At 43.1% G+C, this 25,325-nt stretch overlaps 13 non-coding genes across 13 annotated transcripts; all 13 read left to right on the top strand.

Annotated features, from left to right (window-relative positions):
* The first annotated feature begins 3,057 nt into the window (after positions 1 to 3,057).
* Positions 3,058 to 3,142, top strand: TRNAR-UCU (transfer RNA arginine (anticodon UCU)). The gene is given in 2 exon segments: positions 3,058 to 3,094; positions 3,107 to 3,142. It is a non-coding gene; the product is annotated as a tRNA-Arg (tRNA).
* A 1,095-nt stretch (positions 3,143 to 4,237) lies between these two features.
* TRNAR-UCU (transfer RNA arginine (anticodon UCU)) lies at positions 4,238 to 4,322 on the top strand. Its single transcript is given in 2 exon segments — positions 4,238 to 4,274; positions 4,287 to 4,322. It is a non-coding gene; the product is annotated as a tRNA-Arg (tRNA).
* A 2,412-nt stretch (positions 4,323 to 6,734) lies between these two features.
* TRNAR-UCU (transfer RNA arginine (anticodon UCU)) lies at positions 6,735 to 6,819 on the top strand. Its single transcript is given in 2 exon segments — positions 6,735 to 6,771; positions 6,784 to 6,819. It is a non-coding gene; the product is annotated as a tRNA-Arg (tRNA).
* A 445-nt stretch (positions 6,820 to 7,264) lies between these two features.
* Positions 7,265 to 7,349, top strand: TRNAR-UCU (transfer RNA arginine (anticodon UCU)). Its single transcript is given in 2 exon segments — positions 7,265 to 7,301; positions 7,314 to 7,349. It is a non-coding gene; the product is annotated as a tRNA-Arg (tRNA).
* Positions 7,350 to 10,358: 3,009 nt separating this feature from the next.
* TRNAR-UCU (transfer RNA arginine (anticodon UCU)) lies at positions 10,359 to 10,443 on the top strand. The gene is given in 2 exon segments: positions 10,359 to 10,395; positions 10,408 to 10,443. It is a non-coding gene; the product is annotated as a tRNA-Arg (tRNA).
* A 1,261-nt stretch (positions 10,444 to 11,704) lies between these two features.
* TRNAR-UCU (transfer RNA arginine (anticodon UCU)) lies at positions 11,705 to 11,789 on the top strand. Its single transcript is given in 2 exon segments — positions 11,705 to 11,741; positions 11,754 to 11,789. It is a non-coding gene; the product is annotated as a tRNA-Arg (tRNA).
* Positions 11,790 to 13,050: 1,261 nt separating this feature from the next.
* On the top strand, positions 13,051 to 13,135 carry TRNAR-UCU (transfer RNA arginine (anticodon UCU)). The gene is given in 2 exon segments: positions 13,051 to 13,087; positions 13,100 to 13,135. It is a non-coding gene; the product is annotated as a tRNA-Arg (tRNA).
* A 1,092-nt stretch (positions 13,136 to 14,227) lies between these two features.
* Positions 14,228 to 14,312, top strand: TRNAR-UCU (transfer RNA arginine (anticodon UCU)). The gene is given in 2 exon segments: positions 14,228 to 14,264; positions 14,277 to 14,312. It is a non-coding gene; the product is annotated as a tRNA-Arg (tRNA).
* Positions 14,313 to 15,407: 1,095 nt separating this feature from the next.
* TRNAR-UCU (transfer RNA arginine (anticodon UCU)) lies at positions 15,408 to 15,492 on the top strand. Its single transcript is given in 2 exon segments — positions 15,408 to 15,444; positions 15,457 to 15,492. It is a non-coding gene; the product is annotated as a tRNA-Arg (tRNA).
* Positions 15,493 to 17,886: 2,394 nt separating this feature from the next.
* On the top strand, positions 17,887 to 17,971 carry TRNAR-UCU (transfer RNA arginine (anticodon UCU)). Its single transcript is given in 2 exon segments — positions 17,887 to 17,923; positions 17,936 to 17,971. It is a non-coding gene; the product is annotated as a tRNA-Arg (tRNA).
* Positions 17,972 to 20,246: 2,275 nt separating this feature from the next.
* On the top strand, positions 20,247 to 20,331 carry TRNAR-UCU (transfer RNA arginine (anticodon UCU)). Its single transcript is given in 2 exon segments — positions 20,247 to 20,283; positions 20,296 to 20,331. It is a non-coding gene; the product is annotated as a tRNA-Arg (tRNA).
* A 1,095-nt stretch (positions 20,332 to 21,426) lies between these two features.
* Positions 21,427 to 21,511, top strand: TRNAR-UCU (transfer RNA arginine (anticodon UCU)). Its single transcript is given in 2 exon segments — positions 21,427 to 21,463; positions 21,476 to 21,511. It is a non-coding gene; the product is annotated as a tRNA-Arg (tRNA).
* Positions 21,512 to 22,606: 1,095 nt separating this feature from the next.
* Positions 22,607 to 22,691, top strand: TRNAR-UCU (transfer RNA arginine (anticodon UCU)). The gene is given in 2 exon segments: positions 22,607 to 22,643; positions 22,656 to 22,691. It is a non-coding gene; the product is annotated as a tRNA-Arg (tRNA).
* Positions 22,692 to 25,325: the final 2,634 nt, after the last annotated feature.

Raw genomic sequence — 25,325 nt, 5'->3', positions numbered from 1 at the left:
CCTATCAAATCAAATTCAAAATACTAACAATATAAAAAGCCACCCACAACTCTGCCCCTAGCTACATCATCAACCTTATCTGATGGTATCAAACAAAACACCCTGTTCTCTCCTTCCAAGAATTCCTATTCGCTAGCTCCCTCAACACTTCTTCCAATGCTCGCCTATGGGATTTCCCCAGGGGCTCTCACATCCTCTTAAATTCCCTACACCAATCTATATGTCTATTTCCCACTCTCTAGGCCTCAGTTGATCCCTGGAAACTCTTCAGGGAATTCTATCCCGCCATTACCTAATAGCAGAACTTTTCATTTTTCCAACAACACATCAACAGTACAAATACTGCTACTTAACATCACCTCCGGTTCCCACCTAAAGATCAAAAAAAGTAACGCTAAGGCAAATGCCCAAACTGGAACATTTCAATCTTAAACTGTATCTGGACCAGATCTTGAGCTCATCCCTGTTATTTAGTGCCAGCCAGTATGAGGATGTGTTTATGTGCTATGACTTGAGTAGTAGTTTCTCAGGCTAGGTCCTCTAACAAATGCCCAAACAGGAACATTTCAATCTTAAACTGTATCTGGACCAGATCTTGAGCTCATCCCTGTTATTTAGTGCCAGCCAATATGAGGATGTGTTTATGTGCTATGACTTGAGTAGTAGTTCCTCAGGCAAGGTCCTCAAACCGCACCCAAGGGGAGGGCTCTGTGGCGCAATGGATAGCGCATTGGACTTCTAGTTGGTGTAGTAATTCAAAGGTTGAATTACCACCAGAGTCGGTTTTATATAGTCCTTGTTTATAGTCATGCTGCTCTAATGCTATCAACTAATGGATTCCATTCAAAAGGTAGCTGTAGTGAAGTGGATTTGCCATACAAGCTAATAATAGTGCCTAGTGTTTCAGGCTTCTCTTGAGAGTTGATATCAGCAAAATTGGAGGTACCCTGTGAAATTCAAAGCAAAGAGGTGGATTTGTAAGCTAACCTTCGTTCTATTGTTCCCTTCCTTCTTACTGTGTCCTCTCTTGTCAGCCCCACAACCATTTACTGTCCAAATCTTGCTACCTTCACCTTAATTAGATTTCCAAACAATGCCCCATCTTAACCGATGACACCACCAAACTTCCACTTCACTCTCTTGATATGTCTTGCCTTGACTATTGCAACTCCCTACTCTTTGGCCTGCTTCTAAACAGACCATGGCCTCTTCAGTCTATCTTATATGCTGCTGCCAGTCTTATCCCCCTTACCAACCATTTAGCAGCAGAAGTGTCAGCCACCACCTCTCTGACAATCTCTCCCTGACTTCTGTTCACCCATCAAATCAAATTCAAAATACTAACAATATAAAAAGCCACCCACAACTCTGCCCCTAGCTACATCATCAACCTTATCTGATGGTATCAAACAAAACACCCTGTTCTCTCCTTCCAAGAATTCCTATTCGCTAGCTCCCTCAACACTTTTTCCAATGCTCGCCTATGGGATTTCCCCAGGGGCTCCCCCTTCCTCTTAAATTCCCTACTCCAATCTATATGTCTATTTCCCACTCTCTAGGCCTCAGTTGATCCCTGGAAACTCTTCAGGGAATTCTATCCCGCCATTACCTAATAGCAGAGCTTTTCATTTTTCCAACAACACATCAACAGTACAAATACTGCTACTTAACATCACCTCCGGTTCCCACATAAAGATCAAAAAAAGTAGCGCTAAGGCAAATGCCCAAACAGGAACATTTCAATCTTAAACTGTATCTGGACCAGATCTTGAGCTCATCCCTGTTATTTAGTGCCAGCCAGTATGAGGATGTGTTTATGTGCTATGACTTGAGTAGTAGTTCCTCAGGCAAGGTCCTCTAACCACTCCCAAAGGGAGGCATCTGTGGTGCAATGGATAGTGCATTGGACTTCTAGTTAGTGTAGTAATTCAAAGGTTGTGGGTTTGAGTCCCACCAGAGTCAGTTTTATATAGTCCTTGTTTATAGTCATGCTGCTCTAATGCTATCAACTAATGGATTCCAATCAAAAGGTAGCTGTATTGAAGTGGATTTGCCATACAAGCTAATAATAGTGCCTAGTGTTTCAGGCTTCTCTTGAGAGTTGATATCAGCAAAATTGGAGGTACCTTGTGAAATTCAAAGCAAAGAGGTGGATTTGTAAGCTAACCTGCATTCTATTGCTCCCTTCCTTCTTACTGTGTCCTCTCTTGTCAGCCCCACAACCATTTACTGTCAAAATCTTGCTACCTTCACCTCAATTAGATTTCCAAACAATGCCCCATCTTAACCGATGACACCACCAAACTTCCACTTCACTCTCTTGATATGTCTTGTCTTGACTATTGCAACTCCCTACTCTTTGGCCTGCTTCTAAACAGACCATGGCCTCTTCAGTCTATCTTATATGCTGCTGCCAGACTTATCCCCCTTACCAACCATTTACCAGCAGAAGTGTCAGCCACCACCTCTCTGACAATCTCTCCCTGGCTTCTGTTCACCTATCAAATCAAATTCAAAATACTAACAATATAAAAAGCCACCCACAACTCTGCCCCTAGCTACATCATCAACCTTATCTGATGGTATCAAACAAAACACCCTGTTCTCTCCTTCCAAGAATTCCTATTCGCTAGCTCCCTCAACACTTCTTCCAATGCTCGCCTATGGGATTTCCCCAGGGGCTCTCACATCCTCTTAAATTCCCTACACCAATCTATATGTCTATTTCCCACTCTCTAGGCCTCAGTTGATCCCTGGAAACTCTTCAGGGAATTCTATCCCGCCATTACCTAATAGCAGAACTTTTCATTTTTCCAACAACACATCAACAGTACAAATACTGCTACTTAACATCACCTCCGGTTCCCACCTAAAGATCAAAAAAAGTAACGCTAAGGCAAATGCCCAAACTGGAACATTTCAATCTTAAACTGTATCTGGACCAGATCTTGAGCTCATCCCTGTTATTTAGTGCCAGCCAGTATGAGGATGTGTTTATGTGCTATGACTTGAGTAGTAGTTCCTCAGGCAAGGTCCTCTAACCACACCCAAAGGGAGGGCTCTGTGGCGCAATGGATAGCGCATTGGACTTCTAGTTAGTGTAGTAATTCAAAGGTTGTGGGTTCGAGTCCCACCAGAGTCGGTTTTATATAGTCCTTGTTTATAGTCATGCTGCTCTAATCCTATCAACTAATGGATTCCATTCAAAAGGTACCTGTAGTAAAGTGGATTTGCCATACAAGCTAATAATAGTGCCTAGTGTTTCAAGCTTCTCTTGAGAGTTGATATCAGCAAAATTGGAGGTACCCTGTGAAATTCAAAGCAAAGAGGTGGATTTGTAAGCTAACCTGCATTCTATTGTTCCCTTCCTTCTTACTGTGTCCTCTCTTGTCAGCCCCACAACCATTTACTGTCCAAATCTTGCTACCTTCACCTCAATTAGATTTCCAAACAATGCCCCATCTTAACCGATGACACCACCAAACTTCCACTTCACTCTCTTGATATGTCTTGCCTTGACTGTTGCAACTCCCTACTCTTTGGCCTGCTTCTAAACAGACCATGGCCTCTTCAGTCTATCTTATATGCTGCTGCCAGTCTTATCCCCCTTACCAACCATTTACCAGCAGAAGTGTCAGCCACCACCTCTCTGACAATCTCTCCCTGGCTTCTGTTCACCCATCAAATCAAATTCAAAATACTAACAATATAAAAAGCCACCCACAACTCTGCCCCTAGCTACATCATCAACCTTATCTGATGGTATCAAACAAAACACCCTGTTCTCTCCTTCCAAGAATTCCTATTCGCTAGCTCCCTCAACACTTCTTCCAATGCTCGCCTATGGGATTTCCCCAGGGGCTCTCCCATCCTCTTAAATTCCCTACTCCAATATATATGTCTATTTCCCACTCTCTAGGCCTCAGTTGATCCCTGGAAACTCTTCAGGGAATTTTATCCCGCCATTACCTAATAGCAGAACTTTTCATTTTTCCAACAACACATCAACAGTACAAATACTGCTACTTAACATCACCTCCGGTTCCCACCTAAAGATCAAAAAAAGTAGCGCTAAGGCAAATGCCCAAACAGGAACATTTCAATCTTAAACTGTATCTGGACCAGATCTTGAGCTCATCCCTGTTATTTAGTGCCAGCCAGTATGAGGATGTGTTTATGTGCTATGACTTGAGTAGTAGTTCCTCAGGCAAGGTCCTCTAACCGCACCCAAGGGGAGGGCTCTGTGGCGCAATGGATAGCGCATTGGACTTCTAGTTGGTGTAGTAATTCAAAGGTTGTGGGTTCGAGTTCCACCAGAGTCGGTTTTATATAGTCCTTGTTTATAGTCATGCTGCTCTAATGCTATCAATTAATGGATTCCATTCAAAAGGTAGCTGTAGTGAAGTGGATTTGCCAAATAAGCTAATAATAGTGCCTAGTGTTTCAGGCTTCTCTTGAGAGTTGATATCAGCAAAATTGGAGGTACCCTGTGAAATTCAAAGCAAAGAGGTGGATTTGTAAGCTAACCTGCATTCTATTGTTCCCTTCCATCTTACTGTGTCCTCTCTTGTCAGCCCCACAACCATTTACTGTCCAAATCTTGCTACCTTCACCTCAATTAGATTTCCAAACAATGCCCCATCTTAACCGATGACACCACCAAACTTCCACTTCACTCTCTTGATATGTCTTGCCTTGACTATTGCAACTCCCTACTCTTTGGCCTGCTTCTAAACAGACCATGGCCTCTTCAGTCTATCTTATATGCTGCTGCCAGTCTTATCCCCCTTACCAACCATTTACCAGCAGAAGTGTCAGCCACCACCTCTCTGACAATCTCTCCCTGGCTTCTGTTCACCCATCAAATCATATTCAAAATACTAACAATATAAAAAGCCACCCACAACTCTGCCCCTAGCTACATCATCAACCTTATCTGATGGTATCAAACAAAACACCCTGTTCTCTCCTTCCAAGAATTCCTATTCGCTAGCTCCCTCAACACTTCTTCCAATGCTCGCCTATGGGATTTCCCCAGGGGCTCTCCCATCCTCTTAAATTCCCTACACCAATCTATATGTCTATTTCCCACTCTCTAGGCCTCAGTTGATCCCTGGAAACTCTTCAGGGAATTCTATCCCGCCATTACCTAATAGCAGAACTTTTCATTTTTCCAACAACACATCAACAGTACAAATACTGCTACTTAACATCACCTCCGGTTCCCACCTAAAGATCAAAAAAAGTAACGCTAAGGCAAATGCCCAAACAGGAACATTTCAATCTTAAACTGTATCTGGACCAGATCTTGAGCTCATCCCTGTTATTTAGTGCCAGCCAGTATGAGGATGTGTTTATGTGCTATGACTTGAGTAGTAGTTTCTCAGGCTAGGTCCTCTAACAAATGCCCAAACAGGAACATTTCAATCTTAAACTGTATCTGGACCAGATCTTGAGCTCATCCCTGTTATTTAGTGCCAGCCAATATGAGGATGTGTTTATGTGCTATGACTTGAGTAGTAGTTCGTCAGGCAAGGTCCTCAAACCGCACCCAAGGGGAGGGCTCTGTGGCGCAATGGATAGCGCATTGGACTTCTAGTTGGTGTAGTAATTCAAAGGTTGAATTACCACCAGAGTCGGTTTTATATAGTCCTTGTTTATAGTCATGCTGCTCTAATGCTATCAACTAATGGATTCCATTCAAAAGGTAGCTGTAGTGAAGTGGATTTGCCATACAAGCTAATAATAGTGCCTAGTGTTTCAGGCTTCTCTTGAGAGTTGATATCAGCAAAATTGGAGGTACCCTGTGAAATTCAAAGCAAAGAGGTGGATTTGTAAGCTAACCTTCGTTCTATTGTTCCCTTCCTTCTTACTGTGTCCTCTCTTGTCAGCCCCACAACCATTTACTGTCCAAATCTTGCTACCTTCACCTTAATTAGATTTCCAAACAATGCCCCATCTTAACCGATGACACCACCAAACTTCCACTTCACTCTCTTGATATGTCTTGCCTTGACTATTGCAACTCCCTACTCTTTGGCCTGCTTCTAAACAGACCATGGCCTCTTCAGTCTATCTTATATGCTGCTGCCAGTCTTATCCCCCTTACCAACCATTTAGCAGCAGAAGTGTCAGCCACCACCTCTCTGACAATCTCTCCCTGACTTCTGTTCACCCATCAAATCAAATTCAAAATACTAACAATATAAAAAGCCACCCACAACTCTGCCCCTAGCTACATCATCAACCTTATCTGATGGTATCAAACAAAACACCCTGTTCTCTCCTTCCAAGAATTCCTATTCGCTAGCTCCCTCAACACTTCTTCCAATGCTCGCCTATGGGATTTCCCCAGGGTCTCTCCCACCCTTTTAAATTCCCTACTCCAATCTATATGTCTATTTCCCACTCTCTAGGCCTCAGTTGATCCCTGGAAACTCTTCAGGGAATTCTATCCCGCCATTACCTAATAGCAGAACTTTTCATTTTTCCAACAACACATCAACAGTACAAATACTGCTACTTAACATCACCTCTGGTTCCCACCTAAAGATCAAAAAAAGTAACGCTAAGGCAAATGCCCAAACTGGAACATTTCAATCTTAAACTGTATCTGGACCAGATCTTGAGCTCATCCCTGTTATTTAGTGCCAGCCAGTATGAGGATGTGTTTATGTGCTATGACTTGAGTAGTAGTTCCTCAGGCAAGGTCCTCTAACCACACCCAAAGGGAGGGCTCTGTGGCGCAATGGATAGCGCATTGGACTTCTAGTTAGTGTAGTAATTCAAAGGTTGTGGGTTCGAGTCCCACCAGAGTCGGTTTTATATAGTCCTTGTTTATAGTCATGCTGCTCTAATGCTATCAACTAATGGATTCCATTCAAAAGGTACCTGTAGTAAAGTGGATTCCCTACTCCAATCTATATGTCTATTTCCCACTCTCTAGGCCTCAGTTGATCCCTGGAAACTCTTCAGGGAATTCTATCCCGCCATTACCTAATAGCAGAACTTTTCATTTTTCCAACAACACATCAACAGTACAAATACTGCTACTTAACATCACCTCCGGTTCCCACCTAAAGATCAAAAAAAGTAACGCTAAGGCAAATGCCCAAACTGGAACATTTCAATCTTAAACTGTATCTGGACCAGATCTTGAGCTCATCCCTGTTATTTAGTGCCAGCCAGTATGAGGATGTGTTTATGTGCTATGACTTGAGTAGTAGTTCCTCAGGCAAGGTCCTCTAACCGCACCCAAGGGGAGGGCTCTGTGGCGCAATGGATAGCGCATTGGACTTCTAGTTGGTGTAGTAATTCAAAGGTTGTGGGTTCGAGTTCCACCAGAGTCGGTTTTATATAGTCCTTGTTTATAGTCATGCTGCTCTAATGCTATCAATTAATGGATTCCATTCAAAAGGTACCTGTAGTGAAGTGGATTTGCCATACAAGCTAATAATAGTGCCTAGTGTTTCAGGCTTCTCTTGAGAGTTGATATCAGCAAAATTGGAGGTACCCTGTGAAATTCAAAGCAAACAGGTGGTTTTGTAAGCTAACCTCCATTCTATTGTTCCCTTCCTTCTTACTGTGTCCTCTCTTGTCAGCCCCACAACCATTTACTGTCCAAATCTTGCTACCTTCACCTTAATTAGATTTCCAAACAATGCCCCATCTTAACCGATGACACCACCAAACTTCCACTTCACTCTCTTGATATGTCTTGCCTTGACTATTGCAACTCCCTACTCTTTGGCCTGCTTCTAAACAGACCATGGCCTCTTCAGTCTATCTTATATGCTGCTGCCAGTCTTATGCCCCTTACCAACCATTTAGCAGCAGAAGTGTCAGCCACCACCTCTCTGACAATCTCTCCCTGACTTCTGTTCACCCATCAAATCAAATTCAAAATACTAACAATATAAAAAGCCACCCACAACTCTGCCCCTAGCTACATCATCAACCTTATCTGATGGTATCAAACAAAACACCCTGTTCTCTCCTTCCAAGAATTCCTATTCGCTAGCTCCCTCAACACTTCTTCCAATGCTCGCCTATGGGATTTCCCCAGGGTCTCTCCCACCCTTTTAAATTCCCTACTCCAATCTATATGTCTATTTCCCACTCTCTAGGCCTCAGTTGATCCCTGGAAACTCTTCAGGGAATTCTATCCCGCCATTACCTAATAGCAGAACTTTTCATTTTTCCAACAACACATCAACAGTACAAATACTGCTACTTAACATCACCTCCGGTTCCCACCTAAAGATCAAAAAAAGTAACGCTAAGGCAACCTGCATTCTATTGTTCCCTTCCTTCTTACTGTGTCCTCTCTTGTCAGCCCCACAACTATTTACTGTCCAAATCTTGCTACCTTCACCTCAATTAGATTTCCAAACAATGCCCCATCTTAACCGATGACACCACCAAACTTCCACTTCACTCTCTTGATATGTCTTGCCTTGACTATTGCAACTCCCTACTCTTTGGCCTGCTTCTAAACAGACCATGGCCTCTTCAGTCTATCTTATATGCTGCTGCCAGTCTTATCCCCCTTACCAACCATTTACCAGCAGAAGTGTCAGCCACCACCTCTCTGACAATCTCTCCCTGGCTTCTGTTCACCCATCAAATCAAATTCAAAATACTAACAATATAAAAAGCCACCCACAACTCTGCCCCTAGCTACATCATCAACCTTATCTGATGGTAGCAAACAAAACACCCTGTTCTCTCCTTCCAAGAATTCCTATTCGCTAGCTCCCTCAACACTTTTTCCAATGCTCGCCTATGGGATTTCCCCAGGGGCTCCCCCTTCCTCTTAAATTCCCTACTCCAATCTATATGTCTATTTCCCACTCTCTAGGCCTCAGTTGATCCCTGGAAACTCTTCAGGGAATTCTATCCCGCCATTACCTAATAGCAGAGCTTTTCATTTTTCCAACAACACATCAACAGTACAAATACTGCTACTTAACATCACCTCCGGTTCCCACATAAAGATCAAAAAAAGTAGCGCTAAGGCAAATGCCCAAACAGGAACATTTCAATCTTAAACTGTATCTGGACCAGATCTTGAGCTCATCCCTGTTATTTAGTGCCAGCCAGTATGAGGATGTGTTTATGTGCTATGACTTGAGTAGTAGTTCCTCAGGCAAGGTCCTCTAACCACACCCAAAGGGAGGGATCTGTGGTGCAATGGATAGTGCATTGGACTTCTAGTTAGTGTAGTAATTCAAAGGTTGTGGGTTCGAGTCCCACCAGAGTCAGTTTTATATAGTCCTTGTTTATAGTCATGCTGCTCTAATGCTATCAACTAATGGATTCCAATCAAAAGGTAGCTGTAGTGAAGTGGATTTGCCATACAAGCTAATAATAGTGCCTAGTGTTTCAGGCTTCTCTTGAGAGTTGATATCAGCAAAATTGGAGGTACCTTGTGAAATTCAAAGCAAAGAGGTGGATTTGTAAGCTAACCTGCATTCTATTGCTCCCTTCCTTCTTACTGTGTCCTCTCTTGTCAGCCCCACAACCATTTACTGTCCAAATCTTGCTACCTTCACCTCAATTAGATTTCCAAACAATGCCCCATCTTAACCGATGACACCACCAAACTTCCACTTCACTCTCTTGATATGTCTTGCCTTGACTATTGCAACTCCCTACTCTTTGGCCTGCTTCTAAACAGACCATGGCCTCTTCAGTCTATCTTATATGCTGCTGCCAGACTTATCCCCCTTACCAACCATTTACCAGCAGAAGTGTCAGCCACCACCTCTCTGACAATCTCTCCCTGGCTTCTGTTCACCTATCAAATCAAATTCAAAATACTAACAATATAAAAAGCCACCCACAACTCTGCCCCTAGCTACATCATCAACCTTATCTGATGGTATCAAACAAAACACCCTGTTCTCTCCTTCCAAGAATTCCTATTCGCTAGCTCCCTCAACACTTCTTCCAATGCTCGCCTATGGGATTTCCCCAGGGGCTCTCCCATCCTCTTAAATTCCCTACACCAATCCATATGTCTATTTCCCACTCTCTAGGCCTCAGTTGATCCCTGGAAACTCTTCAGGGAATTCTAGCCCGCCATTACCTAATAGCAGAACTTTTCATTTTTCCAACAACACATCAACAGTACAAATACTGCTACTTAACATCACCTCCGGTTCCCACCTAAAGATCAAAAAAAGTAACGCTAAGGCAAATGCCCAAACTGGAACATTTCAATCTTAAACTGTATCTGGACCAGATCTTGAGCTCATCCCTGTTATTTAGTGCCAGCCAGTATGAGGATGTGTTTATGTGCTATGACTTGAGTAGTAGTTCCTCAGGCAAGGTCCTCTAATCGCACCCAAAGGGAGGGCTCTGTGGTGCAATGGATAGCGCATTGGACTTCTAGTTAGTGTAGTAATTCAAAGGTTGTGGGTTCGAGTCCCACCAGAGTCGGTTTTATATAGTCCTTGTTTATAGTCATGCTGCTCTAATGCTATCAACTAATGGATTCCATTCAAAAGGTACCTGTAGTGAAGAGGATTTGCCATACAAGCTAATAATAGTGACGAGTGTTTCATGCTTCTCTTGAGAGTTGATATCAGCAAAATTGGAGGTACCCTGTGAAATTCAAAGCAAAGAGGTGAATTTGTAAGCTAACCTGCATTCTATTGTTCCCTTCCTTCTTACTGTGTCCTCTCTTGTCAGCCCCACAACCATTTACTGTCCAAATCTTGCTACCTTCACCTCAATTAGATTTCCAAACAATGCACCATCCTAATCGATGACACCACCAAACTTCCACTTCACTCTCTTGATATGACTTGCCTTGACTATTGCAACTCCCTACTCTTTGGCCTGCTTCTAAACAGACCATGGCCTCTTCAGTCTATCTTATATGCTGCTGCCAGTCTTATCCCCCTTACCAACCAATTACCAGCAGAAGTGTCAGCCACCACCTCTCTGACAATCTCTCCCTGGCTTCTGTTCACCCATCAAATCAAATTCAAAATACTAACAATATAAAAAGCCACCCACAACTCTGCCCCTAGCTACATCATCAACCTTATCTGATGGTATCAAACAAAACACCCTGTTCTCTCCTTCCAAGAATTCCTATTCACTAGCTCCCTCAACACTTTTTCCAATGCTCGCCTATGGGATTTCCCCAGGGGCTCTCCCTTCCTCTTAAATTCCCTACTCCAATCTATATGTCTATTTCCCACTCTCTAGGCCTCAGTTGATCCCTGGAAACTCTTCAGGGAATTCTATCCCGCCATTACCTAATAGCAGAGCTTTTCATTTTTCCAACAACACATCAACAGTACAAATACTGCTACTTAACATCACCTCCGGTTCCCACATAAAGATCAAAAAAAGTAGCGCTAAGGCAAATGCCCAAACAGGAACATTTCAATCTTAAACTGTATCTGGACCAGATCTTGAGCTCATCCCTGTTATTTAGTGCCAGCCAGTATGAGGATGTGTTTATGTGCTATGACTTGAGTAGTAGTTCCTCAGGCAAGGTCCTCTAACCACACCCAATGGGAGGGATCTGTGGTGCAATGGATAGTTTCAGTCAATCTTAAACTGTATCTGGACCAGATCTTGAGCTAATCCCTGTTATTTAGTGCCAGCCAGTATGAGGATGTGTTTATGTGCTATGACTTGAGTAGTAGTTCGTCAGGCAAGGTCCTCCAATCGCACCCAAAGGGAGGGCTCTGTGGCGCAATGGATAGCGCATTGGACTTCTAGTTAGTGTAGTAATTGAAAGGTTGTGGGTTCGAGTCCCCCCAGAGTCGGTTTTATATAGTCCTTGTTTATAGTCATGCTGCTCTAATGCTATCAACTAATGGATTCCATTCAAAAGGTAGCTGTAGTGAAGTGGATTTGCCAAATAAGCTAATAATAGTGCCTAGTGTTTCAGGCTTCTCTTGAGAGTTGATATCAGCAAAATTGGAGGTACCCTGTGAAATTCAAAGCAAAGAGGTGGATTTGTAAGCTAACCTGCATTCTATTGTTCCCTTCCTTCTTACTGTGTCCTCTCTTTTCAGCCCCACAACCATTTACTGTCCAAATCTTGCTACCTTCACCTCAATTAGATTTCCAAACAATGCCCCATCTTAACCGATGACACCACCAAACTTCCACTTCACTCTCTTGATATGTCTTGCCTTGACTATTGCAACTCCCTACTCTTTGGCCTGCTTCTAAACAGACCATGGCCTCTTCAGTCTATCTTATATGCTGCTGCCAGTCTTATCCCCCTTACCAACCATTTACCAGCAGAAGTGTCAGCCACCACCTCTCTGACAATCTCTCCCTGGCTTCTGTTCACCCATCAAATCAAATTCAAAATACTAACAATATAAAAAGCCACCCACAACTCTGCCCCTAGCTACATCATCAACCTTATCTGATGGTATCAAACAAAACACCCTGTTCTCTCCTTCCAAGAATTCCTATTCACTAGCTCCCTCAACACTTTTTCCAATGCTCGCCTATGGGATTTCCCCAGGGGCTCTCCCTTCCTCTTAAATTCCCTACTCCAATCTATATGTCTATTTCCCACTCTCTAGGCCTCAGTTGATCCCTGGAAACTCTTCAGGGAATTCTATCCCGCCATTACCTAATAGCAGAGCTTTTCATTTTTCCAACAACACATCAACAGTACAAATACTGCTACTTAACATCACCTCCGGTTCCCACATAAAGATCAAAAAAAGTAGCGCTAAGGCAAATGCCCAAACAGGAACATTTCAATCTTAAACTGTATCTGGACCAGATCTTGAGCTCATCCCTGTTATTTAGTGCCAGCCAGTATGAGGATGTGTTTATGTGCTATGACTTGAGTAGTAGTTCCTCAGGCAAGGTCCTCTAACCACACCCAATGGGAGGGATCTGTGGTGCAATGGATAGTTTCAGTCAATCTTAAACTGTATCTGGACCAGATCTTGAGCTAATCCCTGTTATTTAGTGCCAGCCAGTATGAGGATGTGTTTATGTGCTATGACTTGAGTAGTAGTTTGTCAGGCAAGGTCCGCCAATCGCACCCAAAGGGAGGGCTCTGTGGCGCAATGGATAGCGCATTGGACTTCTAGTTAGTGTAGTAATTGAAAGGTTGTGGGTTCGAGTCCCCCCAGAGTCGGTTTTATATAGTCCTTGTTTATAGTCATGCTGCTCTAATGCTATCAACTAATGGATTCCATTCAAAAGGTAGCTGTAGTGAAGTGGATTTGCCAAATAAGCTAATAATAGTGCCTAGTGTTTCAGGCTTCTCTTGAGAGTTGATATCAGCAAAATTGGAGGTACCCTGTGAAATTCAAAGCAAAGAGGTGGATTTGTAAGCTAACCTGCATTCTATTGTTCCCTTCCTTCTTACTGTGTCCTCTCTTTTCAGCCCCACAACCATTTACTGTCCAAATCTTGCTACCTTCACCTCAATTAGATTTCCAAACAATGCCCCATCTTAACCGATGACACCACCAAACTTCCACTTCACTCTCTTGATATGTCTTGCCTTGACTATTGCAACTCCCTACTCTTTGGCCTGCTTCTAAACAGACCATGGTCTCTTCAGTCTATCTTATATGCTGTTGCCAGTCTTATCCCCCTTACCAACCATTTACCAGCAGAAGTGTCAGCCACCACCTCTCTGACAATCTCTCCCTGGCTTCTGTTCACCCATCAAATCAAATTCAAAATACTAACAATATAAAAAGCCACCCACAACTCTGCCCCTAGCTACATCATCAACCTTATCTGATGGTATCAAACAAAACACCCTGTTCTCTCCTTCCAAGAATTCCTATTCGCTAGCTCCCTCAACACTTCTTCCAATGCTCGCCTATGGGATTTCCCCAGGGGCTCTCCCATCCTCTTAAATTCCCTACTCCAATCTATATGTCTATTTCCCACTCTCTAGGCCTCAGTCGATCCCTGGAAACTCTTCAGGGAATTCTATCCCGCCATTACCTAATAGCAGAACTTTTCATTTTTACAACACATCAACAGTACAAATACTGCTACTTAACATCACCTCCGGTTCCCACCTAAAGATCAAAAAAAGTAGCGCTAAGGCAAATGCCCAAACAGGAACATTTCAATCTTAAACTGTATCTGGACCAGATCTTGAGCTCATCCCTGTTATTTAGTGCCAGCCAGTATGAGGATGTGTTTATGTGCTATGACTTGAGTAGTAGTTCCTCAGGCATGGTCCTCTAACCACACGCAAAGGGAGGGCTCTGTGGCGCAATGGATAGCGCATTGGACTTCTAGTTAGTGTAGTAATTCAAAGGTTGTGGGTTCGAGTCCCACCAGAGTCGGTTTTATATAGTCCTTGTTTATAGTCATGCTGATCTAATGCTATCAACTAATGGATTCCATTCAAAAGGTACCTGTAGTGAAGTGGATTTGCCATACAAGCTAATAATAGTGCCTAGTGTTTCAGGCTTCTCTTGAGAGTTGATATCAGCAAAATTGGAGGTACCCTGTGAAATTCAAAGCAAAGAGGTGGATTTGTAAGCTAACCTGCATTCTATTGTTTCCTTCCTTCTTACTGTGTCCTCTCTTGTCAGCCCCACAACCATTTACTGTCCAAATCTTGCTACCTTCACCTCAATTAGATTTCCAAACAATGCCCCATCTTAACCGATGACACCACCAAACTTCCACTTCACTCTCTTGATATGTCTTGCCTTGACTATTGCAACTCCCTACTCTTTGGCCTGCTTCTAAACAGACCATGGCCTCTTCAGTCTATCTTATATGCTGCTGCCAGTCTTATCCCCCTTACCAACCATTTACCAGCAGAAGTATCAGCCACCACCTCTCTGACAATCTCTCCCTGGCTTCTGTTCACCCATCAAATCAAATTCAAAATACTAACAATATAAAAAGCCACCCACAACTCTGCCCCTAGCTACATCATCAACCTTATCTGATGGTAGCAAACAAAACACCCTGTTCTCTCCTTCCAAGAATTCCTATTCGCTAGCTCCCTCAACACTTTTTCCAATGCTCGCCTATGGGATTTCCCCAGGGGCTCTCCCACCCTCTTAAATTCCCTACTCCAATCTATATGTCTATTTCCCACTCTCTAGGCCTCAGTTGATCCCTGGAAACTCTTCAGGGAATTCTATCCCGCCATTACCTAATAGCAGAGCTTTTCATTTTTCCAACAACACATCAACAGAACAAATACTGCTACTTAACATCACCTCCGGTTCCCACCTAAAGATCAAAAAAAGTAGCGCTAAGGCAAATGCCCAAACAGGAACATTTCAATCTTAAACTGTATCTGGACCAGATCTTGAGCTCATCCCTGTTATTTAGTGCCAGCCAGTATGAGGATGTGTTTATGTGCTATGACTTGAGTAGTAGTTCCTCAGGCAAGGTCCTCTAACAGCACCCAAGTGGAGGGCTCTGTGGCGCAATGGATAGCGCATTGGACTTCTAGTTGGTATAGTAATTCAAAGGTTGTGGGTTCGAGTCCCACCAGAGTCGGTTTTATATAGTCCTTGTTTATAGTCATGCTGCTCTAATGCTATCAATTAATGGATTCCATTCAAAAGGTAGCTGTAGTGAAGTGGATTTGCCAAATAAGCTAATAATAGTGCCTAGTGTTTCAGGCTTCTCTTGAGAGTTGATATCAGCAAAATTGGAGGTACCCTGTGAAATTCAAAGCAAAGAGGTGGATTTGTAAGCTAATCTGCATTCTATTGTTCCCTTCCATCTTACTGTGTCCTCTCTTGTCAGCCCCACAACCATTTACTGTCCAAATCTTGCTACCTTCACCTCAATTAGATTTCCAAACAATGCCCCATCTTAACCGATGACACCACCAAACTTCCACTTCACTCTCTTGATATGTCTTGCCTTGACTATTGCAACTCCCTACTCTTTGGCCTGCTTCTAAACAGACCATGGCCTCTTCAGTCTATCTTATATGCTGCTGCCAGTCTTATCCCCCTTACCAACCATTTACCAGCAGAAGTGTCAGCCACCACCTCTCTGACAATCTCTCCCTGGCTTCTGTTCACCCATCAAATCAAATTCAAAATACTAACAATATAAAAAGCCACCCACAACTCTGCCCCTAGCTACATCATCAACCTTATCTGATGGTATCAAACAAAACACCCTGTTCTCTCCTTCCAAGAATTCCTATTCGCTAGCTCCCTCAACACTTCTTCCAATGCTCGCCTATGGGATTTCCCCAGGGGCTCTCCCATCCTCTTAAATTCCCTACACCAATCTATATGTCTATTTCCCACTCTCTAGGCCTCAGTTGATCCCTGGAAACTCTTCAGGGAATTCTATCCCGCCATTACCTAATAGCAGAACTTTTCATTTTTCCAACAACACATCAACAGTACAAATACTGCTACTTAACATCACCTCCGGTTCCCACCTAAAGATCAAAAAAAGTAACGCTAAGGCAAATGCCCAAACAGGAACATTTCAATCTTAAACTGTATCTGGACCAGATCTTGAGCTCATCCCTGTTATTTAGTGCCAGCCAGTATGAGGATGTGTTTATGTGCTATGACTTGAGTAGTAGTTTCTCAGGCTAGGTCCTCTAACAAATGCCCAAACAGGAACATTTCAATCTTAAACTGTATCTGGACCAGATCTTGAGCTCATCCCTGTTATTTAGTGCCAGCCAATATGAGGATGTGTTTATGTGCTATGACTTGAGTAGTAGTTCCTCAGGCAAGGTCCTCAAACCGCACCCAAGGGGAGGGCTCTGTGGCGCAATGGATAGCGCATTGGACTTCTAGTTGGTGTAGTAATTCAAAGGTTGAATTACCACCAGAGTCGGTTTTATATAGTCCTTGTTTATAGTCATGCTGCTCTAATGCTATCAACTAATGGATTCCATTCAAAAGGTAGCTGTAGTGAAGTGGATTTGCCATACAAGCTAATAATAGTGCCTAGTGTTTCAGGCTTCTCTTGAGAGTTGATATCAGCAAAATTGGAGGTACCCTGTGAAATTCAAAGCAAAGAGGTGGATTTGTAAGCTAACCTTCGTTCTATTGTTCCCTTCCTTCTTACTGTGTCCTCTCTTGTCAGCCCCACAACCATTTACTGTCCAAATCTTGCTACCTTCACCTTAATTAGATTTCCAAACAATGCCCCATCTTAACCGATGACACCACCAAACTTCCACTTCACTCTCTTGATATGTCTTGCCTTGACTATTGCAACTCCCTACTCTTTGGCCTGCTTCTAAACAGACCATGGCCTCTTCAGTCTATCTTATATGCTGCTGCCAGTCTTATCCCCCTTACCAACCATTTAGCAGCAGAAGTGTCAGCCACCACCTCTCTGACAATCTCTCCCTGACTTCTGTTCACCCATCAAATCAAATTCAAAATACTAACAATATAAAAAGCCACCCACAACTCTGCCCCTAGCTACATCATCAACCTTATCTGATGGTATCAAACAAAACACCCTGTTCTCTCCTTCCAAGAATTCCTATTCGCTAGCTCCCTCAACACTTCTTCCAATGCTCGCCTATGGGATTTCCCCAGGGTCTCTCCCACCCTTTTAAATTCCCTACTCCAATCTATATGTCTATTTCCCACTCTCTAGGCCTCAGTTGATCCCTGGAAACTCTTCAGGGAATTCTATCCCGCCATTACCTAATAGCAGAACTTTTCATTTTTCCAACAACACATCAACAGTACAAATACTGCTACTTAACATCACCTCCGGTTCCCACCTAAAGATCAAAAAAGTAGCGCTAAGGCAAATGCCCAAACAGGAACATTTCAATCTTAAACTGTATCTGGACCAGATCTTGAGCTCATCCCTGTTATTTAGTGCCAGCCAGTATGAGGATGTGTTTATGTGCTATGACTTGAGTAGTAGTTCCTCATGCAAGGTCCTCTAAACTCTGTGGCGCAATGGATAGCGCATTGGACTTCTAGTTAGTGTGGTAATTCAAAGGTTGTGGGTTCGAGTCCCACCAGAGTCGGTTTTATATAGTCCTTGTTTATAGTCATGCTGCTCTAATGCTATCAACTAATGGTTTCCATTCAAAAGGTACCTGTAGTGAAGTGGATTTGCCATACAAGCTAATAATAGTGCCTAGTGTTTCAGGCTTCTCTTGAGAGTTGATATCAGCAAAATTGGAGGTACCCTGTGAAATTCAAAGCAAACAGGTGGTTTTGTAAGCTAACCTCCATTCTATTGTTCCCTTCCTTCTTACTGTGTCCTCTCTTGTCAGCCCCACAACTATTTACTGTCCAAATCTTGCTACCTTCACCTCAATTAGATTTCCAAACAATGCCCCATCTTAACCGATGACACCACCAAACTTCCACTTCACTCTCTTGATATGTCTTGCCTTGACTATTGCAACTCCCTACTCTTTGGCCTGCTTCTAAACAGACCATGGCCTCTTCAGTCTATCTTATATGCTGCTGCCAGTCTTATCCCCCTTACCAACCATTTACCAGCAGAAGTGTCAGCCACCACCTCTCTGACAATCTCTCCCTGGCTTCTGTTCACCCATCAAATCAAATTCAAAATACTAACAATATAAAAAGCCACCCACAACTCTGCCCCTAGCTACATCATCAACCTTATCTGATGGTAGCAAACAAAACACCCTGTTCTCTCCTTCCAAGAATTCCTATTCGCTAGCTCCCTCAACACTTTTTCCAATGCTCGCCTATGGGATTTCCCCAGGGGCTCTCCCATCCTCTTAAATTCCCTACTCCAATCTATATGTCTATTTCCCACTCTCTAGGCCTCAGTTGATCCCTGGAAACTCTTCAGGGAATTCTATCCCGCCATTACCTAATAGCAGAGCTTTTCATTTTTCCAACAACACATCAACAGTACAAATACTGCTACTTAACATCACCTCCGGTTCCCACATAAAGATCAAAAAAAGTAGCGCTAAGGCAAATGCCCAAACAGGAACATTTCAATCTTAAACTGTATCTGGACCAGATCTTGAGCTCATCCCTGTTATTTAGTGCCAGCCAGTATGAGGATGTGTTTATGTGCTATGACTTGAGTAGTAGTTCCTCAGGCAAGGTCCTCTAACCACACCCAAAGGGAGGGATCTGTGGTGCAATGGATAGTGCATTGGACTTTTAGTTAGTGTAGTAATTCAAAGGTTGTGGGTTCGAGTCCCACCAGAGTCAGTTTTATATAGTCCTTGTTTATAGTCATGCTGCTCTAATGCTATCAACTAATGGATTCCAATCAAAAGGTAGCTGTAGTGAAGTGGATTTGCCATACAAGCTAATAATAGTGCCTAGTGTTTCAGGCTTCCCTTGAGAGTTGATATCAGCAAAATTGGAGGTACCTTGTGAAATTCAAAGCAAAGAGGTGGATTTGTAAGCTAACCTGCATTCTATTGTTCCCTTCCTTCTTACTGTGTCCTCTCTTGTCAGCCCCACAACCATTTACTGTCCAAATCTTGCTACCTTCACCTCAATTAGATTTCCAAACAATGCCCCATCTTAACCGATGACACCACCAAACTTCCACTTCACTCTCTTGATATGTCTTGCCTTGACTATTGCAACTCCCTACTCTTTGGCCTGCTTCTAAACAGACCATGGCCTCTTCAGTCTATCTTATATGCTGCTGCCAGTCTTATCCCCCTTACCAACCATTTACCAGCAGAAGTGTCAGCCACAACCTCTCTGACAATCTCTCCCTGGCTTCTGTTCACCCATCAAATCAAATTCAAAATACTAACAATATAAAAAGCCACCCACAACTCTGCCCCTAGCTACATCATCAACCTTATCTGATGGTATCAAACAAAACACCCTGTTCTCTCCTTCCAAGAATTCCTATTCGCTAGCTCCCTCAACACTTCTTTCAATGCTCGCCTATGGGATTTCCCCAGGGGCTCTCCCATCCTCTTAAATTCCCTACTCCAATCTATATGTCTATTTCCCACTCTCTAGGCCTCAGTTGATCCCTGGAAACTCTTCAGGGAATTCTATCCCGCCATTACCAAATAGCAGAGCTTTTCATTTTTCCAACAACACATCAACAGTACAAATACTGCTACTTAACATCCCCTCCGGTTCCCACCTAAAGATCAAAAAAAGTAACGCTAAGGCAAATGCCCAAACTGGAACATTTCAATCTTAAACTGTATCTGGACCAGATCTTGAGCTCATCCCTGTTATTTAGTGCCAGCCAGTATGAGGATGTGTTTATGTGCTATGACTTGAGTAGTAGTTCCTCAGGCAAGGTCCTCTAATCGCACCCAAAGGGAGGGCTCTGTGGCACAATGGATAGCGCATTGGACTTCTAGTTAGTGTAGTAATTCAAAGGTTGTGGGTTCGAGTCCCACCAGAGTCGGTTTTATATAGTCCTTGTTTATAGTCATGCTGCTCTAATGCTATCAACTAATGGATTCCATTCAAAAGGTACCTGTAGTGAAGTGGATTTGCCATACAAGCTAATAATAGTGCCTAGTGTTTCAGGCTTCTCTTGAGAGTTGATATCAGCAAAATTGGAGGTACCCTGTGAAATTCAAAGCAAAAAGGTGGATTTGTAAGCTAACCTGCATTCTATTGTTTCCTTCCTTCTTACTGTGTCCTCTCTTGTCAGCCCCACAACTATTTACTGTCCAAATCTTGCTACCTTCACCTCAATTAGATTTCCAAACAATGCCCCATCTTAACCGATGACACCACCAAACTTCCACTTCACTCTCTTGATATGTCTTGCCTTGACTATTGCAGCTCCCTACTCTTTGGCCTGCTTCTAAACAGACCATGGCCTCTTCAGTCTATCTTATATGCTGCTGCCAGACTTATCCCCCTTACCAACCATTTACCAGCAGAAGTGTCAGCCACCACCTCTCTGACAATCTCTCCCTGGCTTCTGTTCACCCATCAAATCAAATTCAAAATACTAACAATATAAAAAGCCACCCACAACTCTGCCCCTAGCTACATCATCAACCTTATCTGATGGTAGCAAACAAAACACCCTGTTCTCTCCTTCCAAGAATTCCTATTCGCTAGCTCCCTCAACACTTTTTCCAATGCTCGCCTATGGGATTTCCCCAGGGGCTCTCCCACCCTCTTAAATTCCCTACTCCAATCTATATGTCTATTTCCCACTCTCTAGGCCTCAGTTGATCCCTGGAAACTCTTCAGGGAATTCTATCCCGCCATTACCTAATAGCAGAGCTTTTCATTTTTCCAACAACACATCAACAGTACAAATACTGCTACTTAACATCACCTCCGGTTCCCACATAAAGATCAAAAAAAGTAGCGCTAAGGCAAATGCCCAAACAGGAACATTTCAATCTTAAACTGTATCTGGACCAGATCTTGAGCTCATCCCTGTTATTTAGTGCCAGCCAGTATGGGGATGTGTTTATGTGCTATGACTTGAGTAGTAGTTCCTAAGGCAAGGTCCTCTAACCACACCCAAAGGGAGGGCTCTGTGGCGCAATGGATAGCGCATTGGACTTCTAGTTAGTGTATTAATTCAAAGGTTGTCGGTTCGAGTCCCACCAGAGTCGCTTTTATATAGTCCTTGTTTATAGTCATGCTGCTCTAATGCTATCAACTAATGGATTCCATTCAAAAGGTACCTGTAGTGAAGTGGATTTGCCATACAAGCTAATAATAGTGCCTAGTGTTTCAGGCTTCCTTTGAGAATTGATATCAGCAAAATTGGAGGTACCCTGTGAAATTCAAAGCAAAGAGGTGGATTTGTAAGCTAACCTGCATTCTATTGTTTCCTTCCTTCTTACTGTGTCCTCTCTTGTCAGCCCCACAACTATTTACTGTCCAAATCTTGCTACCTTCACCTCAATTAGATTTCCAAACAATACCCCATCTTAACCGATGACACCACCAAACTTCCACTTCACTCTCTTGATATGTCTTGCCTTGACTATTGCAACTCCCTACTCTTTGGCCTGCTTCTAAACAGACCATGGCCTCTTCAGTCTATCTTATATGCTGCTGTCAGTCTTATCCCCCTTACCAACCATTTACCAGCAGAAGTGTCAGCCACAACCTCTTTGACAATCTCTCCCTGGCTTCTGTTCACCCATCAAATCAAATTCAAAATACTAACAATATAAAAAGCCACCCACAACTCTGCCCCTAGCTACATCATCAACCTTATCTGATGGTAGCAAACAAAACACCCTGTTCTCTCCTTCCAAGAATTCCTATTCGCTAGCTCCCTCAACACTTTTTCCAATGCTCGCCTATGGGATTTCCCCAGGGGCTCTCCCATCCTCTTAAATTCCCTACTCCAATCTATATGTCTATTTCCCACTCTCTAGGCCTCAGTTGATCCCTGGAAACTCTTCAGGGAATTCTATCCCGCCATTACCTAATAGCAGAGCTTTTCATTTTTCCAACAACACATCAACAGTACAAATACTGCTACTTAACATCACCTCCGGTTCCCACCTAAAGATCAAAAAAAGTAGCGCTAAGGCAAATGCCCAAACAGGAACATTTCAATCTTAAACTGTATCTGGACCAGATCTTGAGCTCATCCCTGTTATTTAGTGCCAGCCAGTATGAGGATGTGTTTATGTGCTATGACTTGAGTAGATGTTCCTCAGGTAAGGTCCTCTAACTGCACCCAAGTGGAGGGCTCTGTGGCGCAATGGATAGCGCATTGGACTTCTAGTTGGTGTAGTAATTCAAAGGTTGTGGGTTCGAGTCCTACCAGAGTCGGTTTTATATAGTCCTTGTTTATAGTCATGCTGCTCTAATGCTATCAACTAATGGATTCCATTCAAAAGGTAGCTGTAGTGAAGTGGATTTGCCAAATAAGCTAATAATATTGCCTAGTGTTTCAGGCTTCTCTTGAGAGTTGATATCAGCAAAATTGGAGGTACCCTGTGAAATTCAAAGTCAAAGAGGTGGATTTGTAAGCTAACCTGCATTCTATTGTTCCCTTCCTTCTTACTGTGTCCTCTCTTGTCAGCCCCACAACCATTTACTGTCCAAATCTTGCTACCTTCACCTCAATTAGATTTCCAAACAATGCCCCATCTTAACCGATGACACCACCAAACTTCCACTTCACTCTCTTGATATGTCTTGCCTTGACTATTGCAACTCCCTACTCTTTGGCCTGCTTCTAAACAGACCATGGCCTCTTCAGTCTATCTTATATGCTGCTGCCAGTCTTATCCCCCTTACCAACCATTTACCAGCAGAAGTGTCAGCCACCACCTCTCTGACAATCTCTCCCTGGCTTCTGTTCACCCATCAAATCAAATTCAAAATACTAACAATATAAAAAGCCACCCACAACTCTGCCCCTAGCTACATCATCAACCTTATCTGATGGTATCAAACAATACACCCTGTTCTCTCCTTCCAAGAATTCCTATTCGCTAGCTCCCTCAACACTTTTTCCAATGCTCGCCTATGGGATTTCCCCAGGGGCTCTCCCATCCTCTTAAATTCCCTACACCAATCCATATGTCTATTTCCCACTCTCTAGGCCTCAGTTGATCCCTGGAAACTCTTCAGGGAATTCTATCCCGCCATTACCTAATAGCAGAACTTTTCATTTTTCCAACAACACATCAACAGTACAAATACTGCTACTTAACATCACCTCCGGTTCCCACCTAAAGATCAAAAAAAGTAACGCTAAGGCAAATGCCCAAACTGGAACATTTCAATCTTAAACTGTATCTGGACCAGATCTTGAGCTCATCCCTGTTATTTAGTGCCAGCCAGTATGAGGATGTGTTTATGTGCTATGACTTGAGTAGTAGTTCCTCAGGCAAGGTCCTCTAAACACACCCCAAGGGAGGGCTCTGTGGCGCAATGGATAGCGTCATTGGACTTCTAGTTAGTGTAGTAATTCAAAGGTTGTGGCTTCGAGTCCCACCAGAGTCGGTTTTATATAGTCCTTGTTTATAGTCATGCTGCTCTAATGCTATCAACTAATGGATTCCATTCAAAAGGTACCTGTAGTAAAGTGCATTTGCCATACAAGCTAATAATAGTGCCTAGTGTTTCAGGCTTCTCTTGAGAGTTGATATCAGCAAAATTGGAGGTACCCTGTGAAATTCAAAGCAAAGAGGTGGATTTGTAAGCTAACCTGCATTCTATTCTTCCCTTCCTTCTTACTGTGTCCTCTCTTGTCAGCCCCACAACCATTTACTGTCCAAATCTTGCTACCTTCACCTCAATTAGATTTCCAAACAATGCCCCATCTTAACTGATGACACCACCAAACTTCCACTTCACTCTCTTGATATGTCTTGCCTTGACTATTGCAACTCCCTACTCTTTGGCCTGCTTCTAAACAGACCATGGCCTCTTCAGTCTATCTTATATGCTGCTGCCAGTCTTATCCCCCTTACCAACCATTTACCAGCAGAAGTGTCAGCCACCACCTCTCTGACAATCTCTCCCTGGCTTCTGTTCACCCATCAAATCAAATTCAAAATACTAACAATATAAAAAGCCACCCACAACTCTGCCCCTAGCTACATCATCAACCTTATCTGATGGTATCAAACAAAACACCCTGTTCTCTCCTTCCAAGAATTCCTATTCGCTAGCTCCCTCAACACTTATTCCAATGCTCGCCTATGGGATTTCCCCAGGGGCTCTCCCATCCTCTTAAATTCCCTACACCAATCTATATGTCTATTTCCCACTCTCTAGGCCTCAGTTGATCACTGGAAACTCTTCAGGGAATTCTATCCCGCCATTACCTAATAGCAGAACTTTTCATTTTTCCAACAACACATCAACAGTACAAATACTGCTACTTAACATCACCTCCGGTTCCCACCTAAAGATCAAAAAAAGTAACGCTAAGGCAAATGCCCAAACAGGAACATTTCAATCTTAAACTGTATCTGGACCAGATCTTGAGCTCATCCCTGTTATTTAGTGCCAGCCAGTATGAGGATGTGTTTATGTGCTATGACTTGAGTAGTAGTTCCTCAGGCAAGGTCCTCTAAACGCACCCAAGTGGAGAGCTCTGTGGGCCAATGGATAGCGCATTGGACTTCTAGTTGGTGTAGTAATTTAAAGGTTGTGGGTTCAAGTCCCACTAGAGTCTGTTTTATATAGTCCTTGTTTATAGTCATGCTGCTCTAATGCTATCAACTAATGGATTCCATTCAAAAGGTAGCTGTAGTGAAGTGGATTTGCCATATAAGCTAATAATAGTGCCTAGTGTTTCAGGCTTCTCATGAGAGTTGATATCAGCAAAATTGGAGGTACCCTGTGAAATTCAAAGCAAAGAGGTGGATTTGTAAGCTAACCTGCATTCTATTGTTCCCTTCCTTCTTACTGTGTCCTCTCTTGTCAGCCCCACAACCATTTACTGTC

The sequence above is a fragment of the Aquarana catesbeiana genome, linkage group LG01 (assembly GCF_042186555.1).
Source record: "Aquarana catesbeiana isolate 2022-GZ linkage group LG01, ASM4218655v1, whole genome shotgun sequence".
Lineage (NCBI taxonomy): Eukaryota > Metazoa > Chordata > Amphibia > Anura > Ranidae > Aquarana > Aquarana catesbeiana.
The sequence above is the reverse complement of the archived record's forward strand: the minus strand, read 5'-3'. Positions and strand labels throughout refer to the sequence as shown.